This window comes from Myotis yumanensis, unplaced genomic scaffold (assembly GCF_028538775.1).
Source record: "Myotis yumanensis isolate MYYU_CA2020_CCGP unplaced genomic scaffold, mMyoYum1.0.hap1 SCAF_12, whole genome shotgun sequence".
Lineage (NCBI taxonomy): Eukaryota > Metazoa > Chordata > Mammalia > Chiroptera > Vespertilionidae > Myotis > Myotis yumanensis.
Window position 1 is genome coordinate 20,645,582 of NW_027223763.1, and position 19,393 is coordinate 20,664,974.

The following is a 19,393-nucleotide window of genomic DNA, read 5'->3' on the forward strand; positions in this document are numbered from 1 at the left end:
ATAAATAGCCATTGTCATGAGGAAACCCAGGCAGAAATGGGTCTGTAGATCCACAGGGAATGTTCTTTGTGGGTCCTGTTCCATTGGTTCTAAATGACCTGATTCATTGTCCTTGGAAAGGATGAGGAAAGTTGTTCCCTAGGAATGTTCTCCCAAACCTAAAGCCCCTCGTTCATGCAGGAAGGTATAAAAGATTATAGTCTTGGAGGCTCTCATCCAGGAATTCCTCACTTGGAAAAATAGATGGTGTGTCAGGATCCATCTGGGATGCTTGCATGTTGGAATCAGTAGGTGGTAACTGGGTGGGTGTAGTTTTGCTTACCCAGATAAATAGTCCCTTCTCCACTACAGCCAGCTGAGTCTTTGTGAAACACAGATCAGATCAGCTCACTCCCATGCTTAAAACCCTCTGAGGGCTCACCATTGATTATGGAATCAAGTCCTAGATCTCCCACCTGCCATTTCAGCACTCCATGCTCAGGCAACGGCTTACCTCTCCAGCCTGTTCCCTCACCGTGGATGTCATCAACTCACCCTTTGTAACAAGAGTTGGCAAACTGCAATGGGAGGGCCAAATCTGGCCTGCACAGATCAGACCACCAGCTAAGAATGGCTTTTCTATTTGTGAACGGTTACATATTAAATTGTTATCCAAGTACCAATGTTTTCAGTTTTGCCTCTTGGGATGCAAAGCCCAAAATACTTACAATCTGGCCCCCTGTTTACAGGAAAAGTTTACAGTCCCCTGCTTTACATTATTGTGATACTTTTGGCCATACAGTATCCCCAAACACCCCATGGTTGCACTCCATTATGCCTTTGCTCAAACTATTCTTGCTTCCTGAAATGCCTCGCTTCCACAATTACTAACTAGCTTCCATGTGCCAGGTACTTGGGATACAAAGCAAATAAGCCCCATCCATCACAACCTCCTACCTTCCATAAACTCACACACAAGTTAGTGAGAAAGATATGCAACTATACCAGTGGTTCTGAACCTCTGGCCCTTTAAATACAGTTCCTCATTTTGTGACCCAACCATAAAATTATTTTCGTTGCTACTTCATAACTGTAATGTTGCTACTGTTATGAATCGTAATGTAAATATCTGATATGCAGGATGGTCTTAGGTGACCCCTGTGAAAGGGTCGTTCGACTGCCAAAGGGGTCGCGACCCACAGGTTGAAAACTGCTGAACTATACCAATGAGTATAGAACTATATGGTAAGGGCTCAGTTGGGTTAAACAGTGTGCAATGAGGATATCTCCATCAGACTGGGACATCAGGGAAGGCTTCCTGGAAGAGGTGGTGTCCAAGCTGAGTTTTGAAGAAAAAGCAGCAGTTTTCAATGTTAAAAAAAGGGAGTGGGGTGGGGAGCAGGGGATTCAATTAAGGGCCTGCCAGGCAGATGAGCAGTACCTGAAGCCATAGAAGTGTCAAGACCTTTGTGTGGGGTCACAGAGGCTTTTCAACAGGGAATGGCAGAGTCCTATTTGCCCTGGATAAAGATGGTACTGGCAGAAAGGAAAGGGCGGGACAACATTGGGAGCAAAGAACCAGAAAGGAGATGGTTTTACTCATCCAGTGAACAAGTCGTGATATATAAATGAAGGCAAAGATGGGATGGGGATGGGGTGAGAGAGCTTGATGAATCCTCAGTGACAGATGGGTGGTGTGGGTAGGGTGAAGGAGGAGGAAAGCCTAGCTCCGGCTCCTCTTACAGGTGTCCGCTGCTGTCACTGAGTGGATGCTGGAGCCACCACCTGAGCGAGGGAAGATCAGGGAGGGATGGGGGAGAATTGTGAACAGCTTTAGGCCCTGCCCCCTCCAGGAAGCTGTCAGTGGAGTTGGGGTCCTCCTTTGTAGCCTGATGGCATTGCTTCGTTCTCTTAGAATGTTTGCTGAGTGACACTGAACTGATCTGTACTTTTCCAGTCCCCCCCCCCCCCCCCCCACTTACGTGGAAAGTTCATGTGGTGTCGAATTAATGCTTGTATCCCCGGGGCCTGAGCTGAAGTAGAGGTGGGGCTCCTTGGGAGAGGCCCAGTGCGGTGTGGTTGACGGAGCACAATTGTGTCCTCAGACAGACTTGAGTTGGAACCTTCCCACTTTCTAGCTTTAAGAGCTTTGCTGTCTCTTCACCTTTCAAGACATGTCTGTATAAAATACGCTTCCGGCCTCTTCTCCAGGGGCGCTGTCAGGATCAAGTGGAGGCAGCGAGCATGGGGAGTGGGAAGGGCTTGGAAGTTCAGAAGCCGGAAGACCAGGGTTCCCGTCCTAACTCTGTAATGACAACATGACCTCGAGTAAATTATTCCTACTCTCTTGGCCTCAGTTTCTCCATTTATAAAATGAGGTTGGATTAGATCATATTCCTTTCCCCACTAGCATTTTTTATGTTTTATGAATCCAGACAATAGATGTGAAAGGGCTGTGCAAAAGATAAATTCAAACACATCTGATAAAGTAGAGTCACTTCTTAGAGTCCAAAAAAGGCCTCAGCAGCAAACCTCATGTACTTAAGGTTTGACCCCGTAGGGGATGCTGTGATGTGCCACTCAGATCCCCCTGCAGAACCCAGGCACTTGCTCCCCAGCTGCTGGGGGTGTTGCCTGCTGTCTACGGGATTGTCCTTAGCTCAAGGGCGCTGCCTCTCCAAGGTGGCTCCTTCTGGGGACAGCCTCCGTCCTGTCACTGGTCAGGGTGGGGCACAAAGGCCCAGCCCTGTCATCTCAGCTTTGGACATCTCTGAAAAGTCACCTCAGCTTCCAAACTCCCTGGGGTCCTTTGGAACCGCATCCAGGTCAGCTTCCCCTTCAACTCTGCCCAATCCTGCCTCCCACACTTCCTCCCCAAGAATACGCCTGCACACAAACCACCGTTTCGGGAGCACTGTGACTTCTCACCCCCTGGCTTCTTATCCTCCAGGGCCTGGGACCAGACACTTCAGTGTCCCTCCTCCAGAGGCCTGGCGGAAGGCCCCGGCTCCTCCCTGCTCTGACTACAATTACAGAAGAGCACGTTGGGGCCTTTTACTCTAAAGGTGACATCTGCTGTGTGTCCCACTGTGTGGCGAACAAGGTTTCTTCTCTGAGGAAAGCTATTATAATAATTATAACATCCAAAGTCAGGGAACGTAGTATGTCAGAGAAGGACTAGGTCAGTAACCACCCAAAATGGCACCATGGCAAAAATAAAAACAAAAAGCCTCCAGAAAAACAAACCGTACTTTATGAAGCGCAGTGCTCAATAAATCCACCCCCGGAAGAAAGCGCCTTATTTTTCATAGGTCTTAGGCCAATGGTCTGAGATTCACAACCGGGTCAAGTTTTATGTCTGACCTCTTAAGGTCTGCAATGAAGAGGCTAAGACTTCCTTCTGTTGCCCAAGTTCAGAGACAGAGAAATACAACGAAAAGGCAAAATAGATAAAGGATTCGTTATAACTCTTTGAATAGCGAGGTAAATACTGACTAACAGTGCCGATGAGAAAGTGTTCAGATCTGTCTGGAATTATGTACTTCCCTCCTAGCTCCTCCCTCCCCCTGCTGTTCAGCAGCTCTGTGTTGAGGGTCTGGCTCTGTTATTTCTCTCAGTGGGAGCCGCTCAGCTTTTCCAGCAGGAGACCCTGCCTCCAGGTGGCCCACCCGGGCCTGGGAGAATTGAGGTCTCATTTACACCAAGTCAGAAATGTCCCAACTAGTTTTAAAGTGAAATAGATTTGTAAAAATAACAATAATACTTATTTGACAGGGCTGTTACAGCTCCCAGATCGAAAATTTAACCTTTAAAGTAGAATTCATCCTTCTCCTTTGCCCAACAAAACGAACTTTCCACATCTCCGCAGGCATTGCCAACCTGAGTGGAAGCATTTGCCAGCTCAGGGAAGCCTGATGTAAGTGAGTAAAAAAGCAGCAGGATGATTTTTTTCTTTGACTTTGGGGTCTTTCTTAAATAGTCATCCTTGCTCACTCAGTAGCCATTTATATACATTTTTAAGAGGAATTTTATCTTCATACTTTATGCCTTTTAAAAAGTGTATATCACATGGAGCTCATTGGAGAGAAATGGGTGATACTTTTGTATGTGATTCACATCATTTAAAAAATTGCCCTCATGGGCTTTCATTCCATTTTTTAATAAACTGCGGTATAATTTACACACAGTGAAATGCACCGATCATAAAACAGGGCTCACCGTCTCCTCCAGCTCAGGGTCAGCTGTTCTTTCCCATCTTCTCGAAGTCCCGCTCAGATCAGCTCTGGTTCAGTGGCAAGCCATTCTCCTCTTAGACCTCCTCTGCACCGGGCCCGTTAAGACTCCGGCCTGTCCTCCAGGGTTTCCTGGTGTGCGCCCTCCACCGCTTCCTCTGGCCTGAGACCTGGCTGTACCTGACCCACTGCACCCTGCACAACCCTCTCAAGAGAAGGTTGCTCTCCCTTCCATACTTCCCACCTCAGTGGGGTTGGGAGCCTCCTCCTTTCCCACTCACCTGTCCAGTCTATTGTCTCTTTCTTCCAACGTCTCCTTCTTTAAGGCAATGCCACTGTTCTTTTCCAAACCCCAGCCTCTGTGCCACTCCCCTTCCCTCAGAGAGGATTTCTGACCTACTCACAGACCTCCTCTCCTCCCACATGTCCGTCATCTTTCTCAAAGACTTAGAATATGCGAAGATGCGCTCTTCAACTAGTACTTTTATTTACCCCTAAGCTTGTCCCACTGTCTGTGTGACTTCTCAATGGCCATTTCTATCCAAAACGATCAGCATGTGGTGTTTCCCCATGGCCCTGGGTCTCCAAGACCTCAGCCCCGCTCCTAAGGCTCCTTCCAGCAGCATTTCCAGAGCCACAGCTAACATTGAAGCCTCCTCACCATGTCTTCAGGGATTTCCATTGATTTAACGCAGACCTGAAAGTGCTGCTGCTTTTCTTCCAAAACCTCAACTCTGTACTCTCAACGCCAAGTTTCTCACACAAGATTTCATAACTTGGACCTTGTAGACCCAAATCATGGCAACTGGCTAGCTGTTCGTCAAACCAATTGACTCTTGCTCCTGCTCCTGTAGCAAGACTACATTTCTGGCCTTCCTCACAGTTAGGTGGGGCCGCATGACTGCATTCTACTGCATTCTAGTCCCTGGAACGTGAGTGGGGTGAGGCATGCCCCTTCAAGGCCTGGCCCACAACAGTCTCTCACACCTAAGCCTTCATGCTCCTCCCCCTTTACAAAGTGAATGCTGATGCCCAGGATGACCTCGAAAGTCACCAGATGGAGATGGCAGAGCCAGTCACCTTGAATTACTGAATGAAACACGAGCCCCTCTGTCTTAGTCAGTTTAGGCTGCCTAAATATTAAACAAAATCCATAGACCCAGTGGCTTAATCAACATAAATTTATTTCTTACATTGCTGAAGGCTAACTAAGCAAGGTCAAGGTGTCAGTGGATTTGGTGAGGGCTCACTTCCCGGCTTGCAGATGGCTGCCTTCTTACTATGTCCTCACATTGTTGGAGAGAGACATCCTCTCTCTTGTGCCTCTTTTACTAGTGTAAGGGCACTAATCCCATTCCTGAGGGCTCCACTGTTGTGACCTAATTACCGCCCAAAGACCCACCCCTAACACCATCACAGGGGATTAGAGCTTCAGCACATGAATTTGAGGGGATACAAACACTGAGTCCATAGCACCCTCTCTCCCCGTCCCTGACTTAAGATAAACATGTACCTTGTCCCTGAATAAAACCAAGCTTTCTACAAAATTAAGCCTTTGAAATTTTGAAGTTCATTTGTCACAGCAGTTACTTTCATCCTAATTCAAATGTGTAAGAAGAAGGAATTCTAAAATGGATCACGTTCAAGTACAGTCATGAGGGACCTAGAATGGTCACAGTGAAGGCGAGGGGAATAAAGGGAATGCAAGTTCTCTCTCCTTTGTGGGTACTTTTCTCTAGTTTCACCCTCTTGGGTTTCTCTCAGGGGTGCTTCATTCTTGAGACTGGGTCTCCACCTGTGTCTACACGTAATGCCAGGTAGGAATGAGAGAATGATCCAGAGTAAAGGAAGCACTGAGCAGGGTGAGAGGAGTGATTATGACCTCACCTCACAGTGCAGCCCAGCCCCTCTGCCCCCATCCTGGTGGTGGACAGAGTGTGCATGTTCTTCCCAGGTGTGCTGCAGGTGTGAGGGGCCTGTAGCTTCAGTAGGCAGCTAGCTGGGGATTTAGAATTCTGGTTCCTGGTTCTCTTTTCCTCTCACAACTGGCACTCTGAATGAAGTTGGGAGGTGGGACAAAGAGGAGTTAGAGAGAAAGGTTCAGGACCCACCTAACTGTGAGGCAGGCTCTGGAGCCTGGGCACTCTCAGATGTGGGCTGGTATGGGGCTCAGCATGGAAAGGGTGGGTTCGTTCCTGGTAAAAGGTGCCACGTGGGTCTGAGTGTCTGGACCCAAGCCCCCTCACTGGCAGACTGGCCTTTCTTTTTTTTAAATATATTTTATTGATTTTTTTACAGAGAGGAAGGGATAGGGATAGAGAGTTAGAAATATCGATGAGAGAGAAACATCGATCAGCTGCTTCCTGCACACCCCCTACCAGGGATGTGCCCGCAACCAAGGTACATGCCCTTGACCGGAATCGAACCTGGGACCCTTTGGTCTGCAGGCCGACGCTCTATCCACTGAGCCAAACCAGTCAGGGCAGACTGGCCTTTCTTTGTGCTTACTGTCATGGATAGCTCTACCCATGATGCTGATGAGAAGTTACTTAGGAGCAAGGCTTCCCCTCTCCATTCTGTCTAGCCTTCCTGTAGGCTGGAATTTGTACTTAGAAACATTATCTCCCCAGATCTCATTCCCTCAGGGAGATCAAAGTGCTGTATGGATAGCATCTCATTAAATCCCTCAACCTTTCCTTTGGGAGTCAAGCCACCCCCTTCTGCCAACTCATCATCCCTGCTGCATTTGAACCAGATTCTAAATAATGAATATTGTGATTTATTGCGGGTCATTTGGAAGGAGCAGTAAATGGACTGTCAACTTCTCTGTCCACCTGAAAGGCACCATCGTAATGTGTGTACAAGAGAGATAATGGCTGTTTTGACACCACTCACCTGGATGCCAATGATTTATGGTTATTCCCAGGTGCCTTTTATTCCCTTGGACAAAGAAGTCCCAGAATCCTTATTCTTTCCTTGAATGTTGACATTTCCTACCTTTCCACTCCTATCACCAGCCCACCAGTATACCAGGCATCTGGAAATATGTGCTGTTCTTTCAATGTACCAGTTTCCTTCAGGCTTTCAAAGCTCTGAATACACCATTTCCTCTGCAGAAGGCACCCCCTTAGCCCCTCAAGTTTGTGATCTCCCGCTCATTCTATGAACCAGCTCCAATCTCATCTCTTCTATAACACCTTCATGGACTTCTGCAGGATGAGTTCATTGCCCTTTCCTTGATCTAATTGGCAACTAGGATTAAGAACCTCATTTTACACCCTCAAATCTAACAAGTATTTATTGGGCACATATTATGTGGCAGATCCTGAGATAGGTCCAGGGCAGGGATAGGAACGTATATGTGAATCCATCCATACATATGTATATGTACATGTATATATGAATAAGACAAAACCCCTGCTCTTGAAAAAGTCACCACCTAATAAGGGAGAAGTCACGTAAATGGATACATTTCATATAGGATCATGTCTGCTGTAACAGAGGTAGCCTGGCCCCAATGCAGGAGGGTGGTAAACTTACTGGGGAGGTCAGACAGGGCTCCAGAAGGAGGAAATATTTGAGCTGAGTCTTAAAGGATGATGAGTCTTCCCAGGGGCATGTCAGACAAACGGAAGAGCATGTACAAAGGCACGGGGGCATAGGACAGGACCACCTAGAATTGTACGGTCAGGAAGCGGCAAGAAGCTTGATATGGTTGAGGCAGCAGGTATGGAATCGGGATCTGGAAAGGTAGCCCAAGATGCTCCGGGAAAGTGGAATGAGCTTAAACAGTGTTTCGTCTGCCAGACCTTTGTGCAGAGGTTGGTCAGCATCTAGGCCCACGTCCAGGCCTAGTGGAGAGTGGCTATGTGTGGGGAGGATCAGGGGCAAACAAAATGCTCTGGCGGAAGATGCTGAAGTTCCCAGGGGTCCCCACAGATGCTTGTAGGCATCCATTGCCTTTGAAGGGAAAATTCTACATCCACACATGTGTGCCCACAGACTCACGTGGGCTGAGGGGTGCTGGCCAACTCCCTAGGAATAACCACCGCTGTCTGTGCCCCTCCCTGCTCAGAGAGGCCTCCTCCTCGGCCCCTGGGCCCCACAGACAGATGAGCCTGGCGGGGCTGCCCTCGTCTTGCAGCCAGGGAGCCGACGTGCCCACACACAGCTGCCGACTTTCTTCCCCCCTCATGTTAAGCTGGAACATTTTGCACTTTTCTCCTCCAACTCTTTCAAAGCAAGTCGTTTTCCTCCTCTGGAAGGATGCCCATTGTTCACTTGACATTAAAGATAGGTCTTCACTGTTTTCTCTTAAGGCGGCAATTGGGGAAGCGAGGCTGTATTATGCGGACTTGTCATGAGGGTACAACATTGTACAAAGGGATGATGTGAAACAGAAATTGCTCTCTTCAGCCTTCCCAGCCACTCCGCGCAGATTGCAGGCGGCTTTCTGCCCTCTCGGGTTCCTGGAGCAGCTTGTGGGGGTCACTGGAGGCAGCGGTGGGGTTTGTGGTTCTTCACCGGCAGCCCTACTGCAGCCAGGGAAGCAGCGAGGAGCTGGGAACTGCTCAGTGGGCAGCACAGTGGCGAGGCCGGAGGGCGGGCTGGGGACAGGGAGAATGAGGAGGGAAACCTTTCTTTCCTGGTTTTTCTCAGGAATATGGTGACTTCAGGGCCTCCGAGTGGTGGGGTGGCAGGTTAGTTCCACAGAGCGAATGGTCTTCTCTTTCCCAGGTTGAATTCCGAGTTCATTTCCCAGGGACAGTTCTCAGGTTGACATTACTGCCTGTACGCAGCCCCAGCTAAATTCTGAATGGAGCCCTAGTCACGCCAATGTCCTCATTCATTCGACTGGGTTGTGGGCTCTGGTCTTCACTTTGTCACTGACTAAACGGCTGACCTGGGACAAGTTACTGAACACCCCCATGACTCAGTTTCCTCATCTGTAAAACGGGAATAAGAATTAGTTCCCTTCGAGGGTGGTTGGATGGGTTAACTGATACAATGCATGTACTTAGCGTGGTGCCTATCTGCCTTAAGTCCTCAATAAATGCATGTTGCATGTTGTTATTTTCATCATCATTAGTCCACAGATATTTATTAAATGCCGCTTGTACTGTCCTGGGCCCTGAAGAAAGGAAGGTGGAGACTGCGGGTTCCTTGTGGTCCGATGGGAAAGGCAGACCAGGCTGCAATAGTGCGGGGTTGGCGGTAAGGGCTGGGAAAGGGGACCATCGGGTGCCATGGCCGGCGAGGGAGGGACGTCTACCCAAGGCCAATGGTGAGAAGGCTTCTGGAGGGGGTGCCTGCCTAGGGAGACTGGAAGGATGAACGTGAAAAACCAGATAGTCTTCCTGCCAGAGGGGACGGCGTGTGCAGAGATATCAAAACCCCCTCAGTTTCCCAGAACCATGCTTAGGCCAACGCCGGAGCCCAGATGGGGCTGTTTGGTGAGGAGGTGAGGAGCTGGGCTGGAAAGGAAACTCTGTCCCTCGGGGAGCGCCTCGGGCAGGAGATGAAAGGCTGGGATTTCACGCTGGAAGGGAGTAGGGAAATGCCTAATGGTTTTCCGTAAGGAAGTAGCGGGGCCTGATTGATTGGCTTCTGGGTGGAGAGGGGCTTGGGTGGATGAAAGCCTGGCCCGGAAGACACAGGACTAATGCGCCAGGGCACAGAGGGAGGAAGCCCTGGGCAGTGGCCATGGAGACGGAGAGCTGGTGCTTCTGCGAGGGTTCCAAGCCGGAATCCCTGCAACTTGGTAACAACAGCACATAGGAGGAGTTAGGGACATGCCCCTGCCCCACACGCCACTGGGTCTGTGACCATGGATGGTCCTTTGCAGAGATGAGGTGCAGGGGAGCAGTTGGAGGTGTGGTGTCCCATGAAGGCCGTGCCGCCCTGTTTGAGGGCCCGCAGGTGGACGTGACCAAGAAGCAGCGCCACCCGGGGCTCTAAGGGAGCTCTGGGCAGGTGATCTGAGTCACTGACATTGAGGTGGTAGCTGAGGCCATGGGTGGATGATCTCTCCCAGGGCAAGGAGCACGGGGAGAGCAGATGACTGAGCGGAGTTCAGAGAACAGCAAGATTAAAGGGATAGAAGTTATTGGAAGTCAGAAAGGAGGGGTCAGAGTGGTGTGAGGAAAACCATGAGGAAAGGGATATCATGGAGGAGAGTTTTGTGAAGACGTGGTCGCCGGTGCTAGTCGCCGTTGAGGACAATCGAGGGGCGCCTAAAAGTGGCCCCTGAATTTACAACGAAGAGAGGTTGGTGGTGATGGAGGCAAGGACAGCGCCAATGGTGATGAGGGCAGAAGTTGAGAATGAAAGATGGGGACCAAACAAGGTCCGGCCGTTTAGAGACCGTGCCAATTACGGAGGCAGCAGAGGGAAGCACCCAGGTGTGTTATGAACACAGCCAGCAGGCCCTTCCTAGACCTGTTGAAGCAGAGTCTTCGGGGTGGAGACTGAGAACCTCGCTGGGAAAAAACCTTTGTGCAATGCTGCGGTGAGATTCCCCGGCAGGATGCTGGGATTAGCCCCGGGAGCCCGCATCAGGGGCAGCCCGGCAGCCCGTGTGAACGGAGACCAGGAATGGGCTCTGGCCTTGACTCTGGACCCACCACGAGCTGTCCGGGGCGCTGCCCAGGCCACTTACTGCTGCCATGCCAGCCTTCTCGTCTGCAGGATGGGCGTGACCTCAGGGTGACTGTGAGGCCCTGGTGCGCATGCACATAAAACGTCGGCTTATGAAAAGCGCTCATTGTTGAGTTTATTAATGCTGCCGTTGGCCACATGATCTTGGGCAAATTTCACAAAACTTCTGGACTCTGGTTTCCTCATTTGTAAAACATGAGTAATTGTTTCTCACTCAGCAGGTATTGGAGGACCAGTCTCATTGTGTGGGGAAAAGTCCCTGACATATAGTAGATGCTCAATGAATATTAATTTCATGCTTAGTGCTGGTCACTGGTTAGGAAGGCTCTCTGCAGCCATCCCAGTCTGGGGCCCTCCAAGATGGCCAGGGTGGCTGTTACCCCTTCCGGCAGACAGGTAACTTCTGGTTTCATAGGAGACAGATAGCCCTGGGACAGGGTCCTTTGTTGTCCTAACCCCCTAGGAAAGGCTGCAAGTTGAGATGCTCACAGGGGCCAGAAAGAGCTGGTCAGATGCCCAGGATCTGCCTCTAGCCAGGGCCTCAGAGCCACTGGAGAGAGTGGACAGACAGCTCTGCAGCTCATTCCACCCAGGCCCGGTCTGGGGGAGCTGAAGGGCACAGAGGGAGGGGCGGACAGTGGGGAGTGCAGGGCCTGCTTGCTGCCTCCTGCTGCTCTGGCCACACACAGTCACCTGGCGACCACTGCATGCTATTCTGTTCAGAGCTGAAGTCAGAAGGTTGGGCCCGTTTGGGATCTGAGCCGCGGATGAGAAAATAGGACAGAAAGCAGTATCTGGTCAGCACTTTACAGTTTACAAAGCACTTTCCCTCCGGCTAGATCTTTTGATCCTTAAAACCACACAGTGCAGGGGGCCCGGCAGGCATGATCCTCCCCTTTATAGAGGAAACAGCGGCTCGGAGAGATGTGCCAAGCCTGTGTGGCTGCATCTGGACTCAAATCTAAGAAGAGCTGGCTCTAGGGCCAGCGCTCCTGCCACGGGCCCAGAGTTTCTTGGAAAACAGTAGCCCTGGACCAAGACGCAGGCTACCACCTTGCCCTGTCGTGTGAGACAAGTCACTTAACTGCTCTGGGCTTGAGTCAGCAGCTCTGACAAACACAGAGGTTGGCCTAGAAAACCTGGCTGTCTTCATGCTGGGGGAACTCTAGGCCACCAGATGTGCCAGCGTTAACTCGGGAGGCTTAGTTACAGCCCCGGACCCTCGACTCCACCCAGAGCCCCAGGGAAACACACCTGGCCAGAGAGCCCTTTACTCTTGCCTGGAAGCCACGATGACCCATCTGGGAAGAAAAGAGTCTGATTTAGAGAAGGGGAAATCCACAGACATCACTGGTCACCAGCAGGGCGGCACCACCTCCCAGCAGTTCCCTGCCCCTGGGCCCAATTGTCCTCCCAGGCTCTACCCCCGGGCCCTTCTTGTGTGGTATCTAAGGAAGATTTTAGAATTGAACAGATCTCCCTTCTCCCTCTGGTTTGCTGTGTGTCCCCAGGGACTGACTGTACCAAAGTGGGCACTCGGCAGGCAGGAGCGCGGCTGTATGTGTGGCATGAATCAGAAACAGAATTATTCATCTCTTCGTGACTTTTATGTCCACCGGGCTCTGCTGAGAGGGGTCATCACTTCGCAGAGGGAACCGTTCTTCTCCTCCCAGGCATCATTTTTCCCTTGGAAAGCTAACTTTGGTTTCTGCATTTTGTAATCACAGAAGACTCAAAAGAACTTTTTTTTTTTTAAGAAAAGAAAAAAAAAAGCCCAGCCGGCATCGCTCAGTGGTTGAGCATTAGCCCATGAAACTCCCAGGAGGTCATGGTTCCATTCCCAGCCAGGGCACATGCCCAGGTTTGGGGCTTGACACCCAGCGTGGGGCGTGCAGGAGGCAGCCGATCAAGGATCCTCTCTCATCATTGATGTTTCCATCTCTCTCTCTCCCCCCCTTCCTCTCTGAAATCAATAAAAATATATTTAAAACAAACAAACAAACAAAAAGAACGGTCCTGTCCTAGAGGTCACCCATGTATGTCAGGCTCTTGGCTGGGTGGAAGGACAGAGGGAGGCTCCGATGAACACTAAACTCGGGGGAACACGCCTGACTTTGGGGGCCTGGTTATATCCCCAGCTCTGCGGAGCAGGAGGCTGGGCTCCCCAGGGTTTGCACCTTGACCTAGAGATCACTTTCTTTAGTTCCTTCTGATTCCTTTGACCTTTTTGCTCAATATGCAGATGAAGGAAAGGGGCCTAAGGAACACGGTATCTTCAGCTGCCATGTGGATTATTCTAGAATTAGGCTGCTGCTGTCAATTTTATTTGATGGCCCCAGTTGGATCTCCAAGTCATACCTGTAATTTGGTGCACTCCATGTACTACGGTCTGCCTGAGAAATCCTATAATTATGTTTTAAGTGACAAAGTTTTACGGAATAGCTAAATAAATGCAGCTAAATTTAGAGCACTGCCTCTTTACCGTGCAATGTGGCGGGAGGTAGAGATATGAGCAGTGGCTGGTAGAAGGAGAATATTGTTACTATCCAAAAGGTGGCAGCAGAAATTACCTCAATTAACTTAACAAGAAGCCCGTCCTCTCACCAGCCCGCCCGGGAGCCCTGGCACACACCCCGTCCCTCTTCTGCCAGAATTCCGGCTCCCCCGCCACGCTGTCCCCAGCCCCATCTGCTGATCCGACTGAGGCTGGAGCCTGTGTCGCAGCCCCGCCCTGCCTCCTCTCCAGAGCCTGCATCTCCACTTCCCTTTCCCCAGGAGCCGGGTCAGGAGTCCACCCCCGGAGGAACCTCAGCACAGATCCCTGCTTGACAGGGGTGCCCGGGAGAAAAGCAAGGCCTGTCTGCCCTGTACCAAGTCCATGGAAGTGAGGGAGGTTGCCTACCAGCCCCTGAGTGAGACCTGGGGAGGGACTCGATACATCCCTCACCTCTGCTCATCCATGCTCTTTATTTCTGAGGATCTCCTCTGTGCTGGGTGTTTGTGAATGGCTTAGAGCCAGCATGAAAAACTCAAAGGCTAACACGGGCCAAATAAATGAGGCATTCGGTCCATGGGTCGAGAGTTTGACATGCTTGGCTTAGGCTGGGTTCACTATTTGTTTGGCCCTAGCTATGTGCTGCATACCCTTCTAGGTTTTGGATTTACAGCAGTGAGCAAAGCAAAAGTCGCTGCTGCATGTAGCTAACATTCCAGGGTGGGTAAGACGATCAACAAGATAAATTGGGGGAAAGAGGTGCTTGGTTAGATGGTGAGGCGTGCGAAGGAGAAAGACAGGCAGCATGAAGGGGAGAGGAGCGACAGAGTGGCGATGCTGCTTGTTGAAATGGGGACAGGAGAAGATACAGGGCTCAGGGGAGCGAGGGTGCAGTGGGACTGGAAATTCAGTGTTGCAGACATTGACTTGAAGATGGGTGTGTGTGGGGTGGGGGGCGTCATCCAAGTATCCTGAGGCATTTGCTTATTTCACTCTGAAGTTCATGAGAGAGACGGGGCTGGAGCGAGAAATCGGGAAGTCGTTAATGAATGGATGGTAACTGATGCCCCGCCGCGCTGAGATCACTGGGGGGAGATCTGTCAGTCCGCATGGTGCCCCCATCTGGCGGAAGCTCACCCAGCCTCAGATTAAGCCCCGGGTAATATGCTGCCTTTTGAAAACAAACAAACACACAAACACAAACAAACAAACGCTTCAGTTCCTGATGACTCAAGTGGCATGTGTCTGGCCCTGATTGTGCAGACAGTTTCACAGGAAGTTGCCAACACAATGAACCATCTGAAGCCTCTAATGAAGCAATTATAGCATGTGGAACGAACAATCAATCAGCTGTAAACTCGGTGGTGAGGATTTACAGGCTCACGGTGGTTGCATCCAAGAGGAACTTACTGGAGATAACGTGGGCGCCTCTGCCCCTCCTACAACACACAGGAAGGAAAACGTTCCCGTAAAAAGACTCCCTCCACCCACCAATCGGTGCTGCTCTCCAAAGTGTCCTGGGATCACCAAGAAAACCGTTCCCATTTTGGAAAGTTGTGGTTAATAAAGACCTTCATCTCCCCAGGTAATGCATTTCCCATTTGATTCATGAATCTGCAACAGCCGTGCTGAGGGAGACGTCATTGCTATGGCTATGATTATAGTATTATTTTTTCCCATTGCTCCGTGGCGGTTCTGAACATGGATTACCTCTAATTCTTATAATCAGTCTGTGGAATAGGGTTTATTAGGCTTAATTTGTAATGAGGAAAGAGAGGCTCGAAGCTGAAATCATCTGTCCTGTGTCTCAGCGCTCCGAGGTGGCGCAGCTGGGTCCACCCGGGTCTGTCTGAGACCAGCCGCCACTTCCCCGGCCAGCACCTCCCATTGGGTCTGAACACCGTGAGTGGCCTCCCCTCTGTTCAGCCATTCTTTTGAGTGTGATGTTTAGGCTGTTCTTATTGAAATCTCCACCACCGTCCAAAGCTGACTTTCTAAAGCCACCCACGTGAGAGACGTAGGATGTTGGAAGAGTCACCAGCCCTCTTCATTAGTCTCCCTTCCAGGTTCTGCAACCTTGTCCCACGTGACACAGAGGGGGAGCCCTGCTGACCACCTTCCTCACAGCCACCCCTCCCTTCCCTGACTTCTTTGCTGGAGCGCACTTCCCAGTGTGGAAGCTGAAAAGATCAGAAACTCACTCCCCTAGAAGGGAACACTGAGACTGAGTTTGGGAGGGGGGGCGGGGGAGAGGGGGGAGATGAGGGGATGAGGGAGGCAGAGATGTCTGTGTGGTACCTTGGAATCCAGCTGTGGCCTCCACTCCCTGCAGGCGAATTATTTAAACTCTCCAAGGCCTCAGTTTCTTCTCTAAAATGTGGCTGACCACACTTATCACAGGCGTGTTTTGAAAAGAAATTGGATCAAGCATATAAGCACCCAGCGTAGAGCTGGACACAGAGAAGGTACATAATACATGGATGTTATTATTTTTATTACTATTACTGAAATGGGGCTGCTACTCACTGAGTTTTATTTCGTTTTAAGGTGTGAGGTTCATGCATGGTTTAGGCAAAGGGGCATTAACATCATCATCATGAAAGTATAGAATGCCACCCTAAAAATGGCAACAAGCAAGCAGTCCTCCTGTGTGTGCAGAGTCATTATTCACTGCCTTCATTTGCTGGGGTCAGGGCAGAACATCACCCCAACCACAGGGGCCAGCATTTCTCAGGAAAGGAAGCCCCTTCCCTTGGTAACAGTGATTAGATACATTAATTGTTTAGTCATTTCAAGACGCTTACAGCCACTGCAAAAGCCTAAGACATAGGGTGAAACTTTTAAATTTCACAGGGTCAGCGTGATGGTTAACAGGTTGGAAAAACGGCTTTAATGAAGGAACAAAGTTGGAAGGCTCTTGAGATGTGACTGGTTGGGTATTTAAATTTTTTTAAATTTATTTTTCAATGACAGTCGACATACAATATTATATTCGTTTCAGGTGTACAACATAGCGGTTAGATATCTATATGCCTTATGAAGTGATCCCCAGGAAGTCTGGCACCCACCTGACAAGCTGAGTATTCATCAAAGCAAAGGGTCTCAGACTTGGGCATGTTTGGAACCATCTGGACTGTGTGATAAGCAGGCAGTTGTATCAAACATCTCAACACACCCAAGGCAGGGCTGTTCTCTCACGGTGTTGCATGTGCCATTCTTGTCGGCAGTCCCCAGCTCTCCTTTAGGTGAGAGACCGAAACTCAGATGTGGCTCCATCTGAATGAGCTTGTGTGACTCCTGGAGGGACTCCCTGAGTCGTATATATGCCTGAAACGAAAAGTAAAACTAGCTTAGACCAAAGGGAATTGCTGGACCTTAACGGTGGAGGAGACAGCTTTCATACAGAGTGAAGGAGGAGGGACAGAAAACAGCAGACAGGGACTGCGACCCCTGGACATAGCTGGAGGTTCTCTCCCTCCCTCCTACCCCCATTTCTCCAGAACTCCTTGTATATACCTCTGTTATATTAGCACTACATATGCTGGACTTTGCTTCCATGTTCCCCTCCCCCACCCCTCATCAAAGATCGTGGACTTCCTGCGTTCAGAAGCAATACCATATCTTCCTTGGTGTCCCCAGGACCCAACAACACAGGGCTTGGCCTCTTGATCGGAATTCAGTCATTGTGGAGTGAATAACAAGAAGATGCTTAAGACAAGAAAAGGCCAGAATAAAGAAGTAAATTTCATTTCTTCTGCCACTTGGAGATCCAACATCAAATAGTGTGGAGTATATTGACATAAAACCTTCCAGGATAGAGAAAAAAAAAAGTTTACTTCTCATTCTACCCAGAATTCCCTTCAACAAATGCAACCAAACACCTGGGAACTGGAGACCTGCCACTGCATCATCCGTTTGATGTCAGAGTGGAAACCCCAGACCGAGTCCCTCGCCTGCAGTTATCCAGGTGGAGCACAGACAAGTTAATAGCAGCAGCTCGTCTTGGTGCCGAACCTGCCCCCAGAACCCAGAGAGAGGCATCCCTCCCTTTAGTCCTCTGTGGCAGGACAGATGGCACTTACAACCCAACCTAGCACCTGGGAGGTGTTTCACATGCTACCAATTAAGACGCATTTCCTCCACCGTGTCCATCACTCCCACCTGCAGGACAAACAGGAGCCTTACCAGGAGCGCCTTCCATCTGATCACTCCCTGGTCCACAGGGGCATCTGGCTACAGTTCAACAAGGTTTCAGAGGAAGAACGTGGGAGTTGCACCTGAGCTGGAAACTTCCTGCGATGCTCATGGAGATCCCCGCAAATACAGGGTGCCCCCCCCCAATGTATATGCACACACTGAATAATTATAAAGGCAGTGTTTATTAAAATACATTTCATTTGCAAAATTGAGCTGTCAGCTGTTACAGTGTGTATACATATTTTGGGACACTTCTTTTGTTGTTAATCCTCACTCGAGGATATTTCTTTCTTTTCTTTCTTTTTTTTTTTGAGAGAGAGTGGAAAGGACAGAGGGAGAGAGGAAGAGAGAGAGAGACAGAGAGAGAGACATCGATGGGAGAAAAACACATCGATCAGTTGCCTCTTGCACTCGCCCCAATAGGGGCCCAGGAATTGAACCTGCAAACCTTCAGTGCAGGGGCTGATGCTCTAACTCAGCGGGTCTCAACCTGGGGGTCGCGACCCCTTTCGGGGTTGAACGACCCTTTCACAGGGGTCACCTAAGACCATCGGAAAACACATATATAATTACATATTGTTTTTGTGATTAATCACTATGCTTTAATTATGTTCAATTTGTAACAATGAAATTGGGGGTCACCACAACATAAGGAACTGTATTAAAGGGTCGTGGATTTAGGAAGGCTGAGAACCACTGCTCTAACTACTAAGCACACTGGCCACGGCCCCAGCAAATATTCTTATTTTTTCATACCATTGACAGTTGCTGTGAACCTATTAGGTCCCTTCAGGCTCTACCCTTGAGGAACTCAGTCTAGTGGGGCAGATAGATGAGTAAACAGCTAATTACAGTTCATTGTGAAAGTGCTGGAAGTGAAGACACTGAGGCACTGATGAGCAGAGAGGGAAAAGCTCACTAATTTTTGAGAAGAAGCTGGGTGTGTCAGTCCACATTTACATAAAAATAGAAACTCACAATTTTATAGGGCGATACGGTTTTCAAAGCATTTTCACAGTTATCTGATTTTATCCCCCCACTGCCTTTATGTAGAAATTACTCTTCTTTTTTACAGTTTAAGGGATTAAGGCTCAGTTAGGTTAAGAGATTGGCTCAAAGTGACCCAGAAATGGAAGAGCAGAACTCCAAACGAGGTTTTTGGGTTCCAGAGTTTATTTTGAACTTATTCTCCATGGACCAGGGTTCTTACCTGCCAACAAAACTTAATAAAATAGCAAAAACAAAAAATACCCCTGGTGAAGGCACCGAGCAGCCTTCTCTGGGCGTCACATACCAGAGCTTACACACCTGAAACCACCAACAGGCCTGTGATGTCTCTTGGACGGCTGCCCTGGAAGCTTCTAGAAGCTCCATGGAATTTCCCCACCCACTGGTGGGTCGATTTTCATGATTCTCAGATCCTTAACTTCTGGTGAAGTCTGAAGCCTCTGCACTGATTGGCAGAGTCTCCATCGGGTCCCCTACATCCAGGGAAGGCTGGGAGAGGCAAGTGGCCGCTGTTTTTAGTTTCTTTTGAGGAAGGTGGACTCAAATTGACAAACTTGGTGATTACCAAGCATGAGACTGAGGTTGGGAAGCCAGGTGGCAACACTTTACATTCCCTTTACCCTTACCTGTCAGTCGCGCAGCTGTCCCTGCTTTAAAATAACGTTTATTCTGATTGGCTCTCTCTAGTAAAAATAACATTTATCCTGATTGGCTCCATTTCTAGTTCCCAAAGCCTCGTGGAACCCAGCCTGGACATCAGAACGGCCCCTAATCGCCTCCCAAATTGTGTGGCATAACCACGGCTTCCTCTTCACAGTCATTCCAG